This window comes from Rana temporaria, chromosome 6 (assembly GCF_905171775.1).
Source record: "Rana temporaria chromosome 6, aRanTem1.1, whole genome shotgun sequence".
In the NCBI taxonomy this organism is placed as follows: Eukaryota; Metazoa; Chordata; class Amphibia; order Anura; family Ranidae; genus Rana; species Rana temporaria.
The window spans coordinates 145,045,362-145,051,101 of record NC_053494.1 but is presented as its reverse complement, the minus strand read 5'-3'; positions in this window follow the sequence as shown (position 1 = coordinate 145,051,101).

Below are 5,740 nucleotides of genomic sequence, written 5' to 3'. Positions count from 1 at the left end.
AAAAATCCCATTGGTTTTAAAAACATTGATGAACCATTAGAAACAATTTATTATTTGCAGAAAACTTTAACAATATAATGAGGTATGAACATTAGCCATCATTTTTTTTATTTTTTTTTACAGACTATAGTATTTTTCACTGAACCGGTTAAAGCAGGTGCTCAGAGCACCACAGAAAGTTATGCCCTGTACACAAGATCGGTTCGTCTGATGAAAACGGACTGATGGACCGTTTTCATCGGACGAACCGATGGTGTGTGGGCCCCATTAGTTTTTTTCCCATCGGTGAAAAAAAATAAAACCTGTTTTAAATTTTTCTTATGGTTAAAAGACCGAAAAAAACGATCATCTGTGGGGAAAGTAATCGGTCCAAAATCCATGCATGCTCAGAATCAAGTCGACGCATGCTCGGAAGCATTGAATTTAATTTCTCTCAGCACGTCGTTGTGTTTTACGTCACCGCGTTGGACGCGATTGGATTTTTAACCGATGGTGTGTAGGCAAGACTGATGAAAGTCAGCTTCATCGGATATCTGATGAAAAAATTCATCGGTCCGTTTTCATCAGACAAACCGATCGTGTGTACAGGGCATAACTCTAGTGCTGTAAAATTTGTTTGTAATTTGAAGAACAAGACATAACATTTTTAAATAGTGAGTGCAAAGCATGTGTATATGAAGCAATAACAACCAATCAAAAACACACTCTCAGCACACTAAATTAAAAGCAATTTAATTTTTTTTTTAAATTGTTATAATACCATCAGCTATGGGTTGTTATTGCAGTAATTAGGCTCTAGGGAGTGCTTGAAGGAGAAACAGAATTTTCTGGCACCATGAGCTGTACACACTGCACATTCCGTATTTATCGGCGTATAACACGCACAGGTTTATAACACGCACCCTACCTTTAAGAGGGAAGTTTCAGGAAAGACTTTCCACAGCCCCCTGCGTATAACACGCAGGCACAGTTTACCCTCTATTTTCAGTGTAAACAAGTAAGTGTTATACGCCAATAAATACAGTACTTATCTAGATCATGGCTTCATTTTCAAGCATTGGAGCCCACATACATCACCTCTGAACACTCTTTTTCTGTGGAGGTTCAAATTATGCTCCTGTTCCTTTTTCTGGGTCCCAGTACCTCAGCTCCTGTGACAAACGCCTTGAGTAGCACTTTTTTTGCAATTTCACATTCAGAGATTATATATCTGATGCACTTGGAATAAATGCATCTAACGCGTAGGACTAATTTGATGCATCTTATTATGTTTAAATGGTTCAATCAGTTATATACATACAGATTACATTTTTATACTCTGTCCCTGAGGTGGTCGATGTCATCTAGGATGGTTGTTACATATTTGTCCTACAATATATTACCTTGATGTCAGGCATGTACTGGCCATCGGGACTACTGGGAGTTTCCCGGTGGGCCGATGGCTCAGTGGGCCGGTCAGGTGCAGTCCTGGAGCCGCTCTTCTCTGACAGTGAGTGATTGCGATTTCCCTCCTGTCAGGAGGAGCAGCTGCCGTCACTTGCTGGAGTGATGGGGGACACTCTGATGCAATGGGGGACCATTTGATGCAAGGGGGGACTCTCTGATGCAAGGGGACTCTAATACAGGGGGAACCCTAATACAAGGGGGACACCCTGATACAAAGGGGACTCTGATACAAGGGGGACTCTGATGGGGGACACCCTGATACAAGGGGGACTCTGATGGGAGATAACCCTGGTACAAGGGGGACTCTGATGCAAGGTGGACACTCTGATGGGGGACACTTAAAATTAAAGTGGGCCGGTCTGGATGAAGTCCAGGGCCACATTTTTGTTCCAGACCGGCCCTGCTTGATGCTGTTGCCAATTTTCATATATTTATTATATAATGTATACATTTATTGTTGTTGCTTGTTCTATATACCATGTTTTGTTACATGTTGTTTATATGAATACAAACCCATAAATGATTTTTTATATATGTTATGCTATCATTACTAAGGAATAATGACCTTCAGGTTAGATGATCAGCCAAAGACCCCACTGAGGCATTCCAGTTGAAACTGAAGGATCTTTTGGATAGAGCATTCTTTGAAGGGTTTACCAATAAAAAGGTAAAATCTTTTTTGTTTAGTGATTTTCCCCAGGTTCTTTATATTTACTATATACCAATGGTTCATAAAAATGCTGAGAAGCGTCCAGGGTGGCCTGTTATTGTGAGTATAGGAAGTTTAATTAATCCCCTGTTGCAATATATTGATCGTTTTTTGCAACCATTAGTTCAAACACTGGCTTTTGCTCTTGATATAGGTCAAACGCTGGAGATTTTGTTGTATTATAGTTTGGTATGCCCTTAGCTATATATGTGATATAGTGCTATCTACTGTAAGAATTTTTACTGCATGAATTTTTTGTTTTCTAGCACCAGGAAATCTATGGAGCTTTTTGCCATATATTTTACCTGTCCTTATTAGACCAAGAATTTCCCAATTCTTTCATTTTCTTAAAGGAGAATTTAAAGCAAACAACAGAAACTTTAATAATAAAAATAGATTAGTATTTTCCTATGTTGATTTTTTTTTCCATTTGGAATATCCTGTGAATAATTTTCCATAAAATTATGAGTGGGAAATTAAAAGAGAAGTATGGCAAAAACTTTTATGGTCAAAATTCTCTTCTGGGTCACAGGAGTGCATTTCTGCTGAAGTCACAGGGTGCTCCAGGCCCTGAGAGGATCCCGGTCATTTTATTGGGATTTACCCTAATGCCTGATTGACAGCTGGCTCCAAGTCTCAGCACACCCCCCTCTCTTTCAAGCCTGGCACTCCAGCACTGTCAGTTACCGCTCTTTGCTCAGAGCTGACAAAGAACTGAGCAATAAGCGATCATGTGATCTTTCAGTTCTAGGGCGTAGAGCCGGCAGGGGACAGTTGCAGCAACACAGCGATGCTTTAGCATAGATTTGAATATGTTTTATTTATTTTTAGTAACTCCATACATCTTTTTTAAGCACATGTCTTAACCTCCCTGGCAGTATGATTCTTTCAGATTTTAGTTGCTGAAAGCGGTACCATTATTTTGCATGGAAATTTGGCGTTTTATATTGTAGGCCTGTAATTCTTAGGAATAACTCACTTAAATCTGTCCAAACAAGAGTCTAGTAGACATCCCGGGTATGATAAAGTTTGAAACACAAAATCATAAATTATAACATAATAAATAACTATAAATAATTATAAAAAATAATAATAATAATAATAATTATTACTTTCAGTGTTTGATTACAAATGTCCCCACAAATCACTATCGCTCAATTCTGCAAGTGATTCCAATTTATTATCGCTGTTTTTTTAGCTGGGTCTAAAACCACTTTTGACATACAGGGACACTTTTTGGTTGCCATGGACAATCTACAGTTTCCAGGCAGAAAGAACAGTCTTTATTATATAAAAGTGCATGCAGGTCACTGGACAGACCACTAGGGACAAAGGGGATGTGTATTTATTGAATTTGGCGCCGTTTTCCGCCCCCGTGTGTCATAACGTCGCAGGGAACGGAGCTCGGTGGCACACAGGCACTGTGTGAATCGAGCGAGGAGACAGCTCGATCACACAGCGGGGAGACATTGCAGGATCCAGGGGACAAGGAAAGTAATCTTCGCCTGGATACTGCGATGCAATCCCGAGTCGGGCTCAGGGATACCACTTATGGTACTGGATTTCCACCCCAAGCCAGACTCGGGAATACCGCCAGGGTGGTTAATGCCCCGTATACACGCTCGGGATTTCCGACGGGAAAAAGTCAGTCGGGAATCCCAACGGGCAAAAAAGAGAGCTGGTTCTCTTTTTTTCTGCCGGCGGGTTTGGCAGTTTTCCCATCAGAAAAACTGCGAGAGAGCATACACACAAAAGCTCGTCGGAAAACCCGGTCATCTGTACAGGGCATAAGAGTTTCTGCCTATGTGCGTGCCTCATGCCAACTAACATTACATACCATAGGCCCTTTCCCCAATTCGAGCAGTGATGTGGTTAGAAACTTTTGTACAGTGTATATAATCACATTTATCACTAATGTAGATAGAAGAGAGATAGATAGAATAAATAAAGTCTAGGTCAAAAGCTGTGATTCATAAGACTCCCTAAGCTTTTCTTTTTATTCATTCTCAAGTGGTGAGTCTCGTAGAATTCCAAAATCCCCCTGTGGTGTGAGCATAGGTTTTAATGTAAGAACAGCTAAGCTATAGGCGTTTAAACATGGAGATCTTCTAAATGAGGTCACAGAGGTCTACAATAAAATAACACATTTAAACAGCAGGCCAGCTATATATTTAAATCACCCAGGAATCCAACACATTCAACATATAAATCTTTCCAGATCAATACCAATTGTGACTTCATTTCCCTTACTAAAATATTTGTCCTTCTTGAACAACTATTTACTCAAACAGAAAATATATTGTGTGTGGGGGCGGAGTGTTTAAGACAATCTTAACCCTTTGGAGGTATCATCCCTATAATATAATATATACAAAAAATACAAGTGTAGCGCCTGGTTACTTCTAAGTACCGGTGCTGACAAAATTTAGGGGGTAATCAGAGTGTACAGACTCTGATTCGGATTTCAATTTTATAAAGGGTCTCTGTTTCAGCTGGGCTGCGCTGTGGGTTCATTTTGTTGTTGGCCGGGTGCCATACCACCCCGGGGTGACAGGTGGCGCCAGTGGAGTTTAGGCAGGGGTGTCTCTTGCCAGCAGCCAATTAGGAGGGAGTTTCTCTCGTGGGGCATGCTGGGAGAGGGTACTTCTGGAGCAGACGCCATTGAGGCGGGGTTCTTGTCCTGAGGTGGCACCCATTTTTAGGGTGACCACACATCACGGCTCCCCGGCGAGATAGCCTACCAGGCCATGGTGCGCGTGCCACGCGGTGTTCCTGGTTTCGGGACCATGTTGGCCCGGAGCATTTAAAGCTGTGGCGGGGCCCCAGTAATCGACTGGGTCCCCAATTCTTTAGAACATCCCAAGCAAGATAGCTGTTCGGTGGGGAGTCCGCCTGAGGAGAGCCAAGAGAGGCTTGTGATCCAACTGGGCCTAGACAATCAATTGGGGATCAAGGTAACCGGACACTGTCAGTTGGTAACCTGATTGAGACACTACCTGAAGGAGATTCAAACACAAATTCTACCAAGGAGGATTGTCTCCATGATCTAAGTTCTAGGGAGGGTCTGTGGCAGAGATCTTTTCCCTCAAAGTTCCGAGTGATACTCTGGCTGCCAGGTCGGTGTGAGAGGTCTGTCCAGGTACACTATCATACTTGCCAACTGTCCCGTTTTTAACGGGACAGTCCCGTTAAATAGGACCTAGTCCCGGCAGCGGGCACCCTGTGATTAGCTGAATGGGTTACGTGCAGGCAGTGCAGTGGACATATGGCTCTGTGATTGGCCCGGCGGAGCAGGTGACTGGTCACATGTGGACGTGGGGCGGGACAGGACTGTGGGTGATCGCGGATGCCCGGAGTCCCGCCTCCCATGCCTTGGCGCGCGTTGTGTGTCTTCTCCTCCTGAGGTCTCTGTGTCATCTGCCCTTCCACCAGCCTGCCGCTCTCTGTCAGCCCACCCCTCGCTGTAAGCCACCCCCTCTGTCAGCCCATCACCCTCTCATTGAGCCCCTTATTGCGCTGCGGTGTAGAGGAGGTGAAGGCGGAGCTGCCGGGCCGGCCGCTGCTGAACCAGCCAGGAGGTGGGGG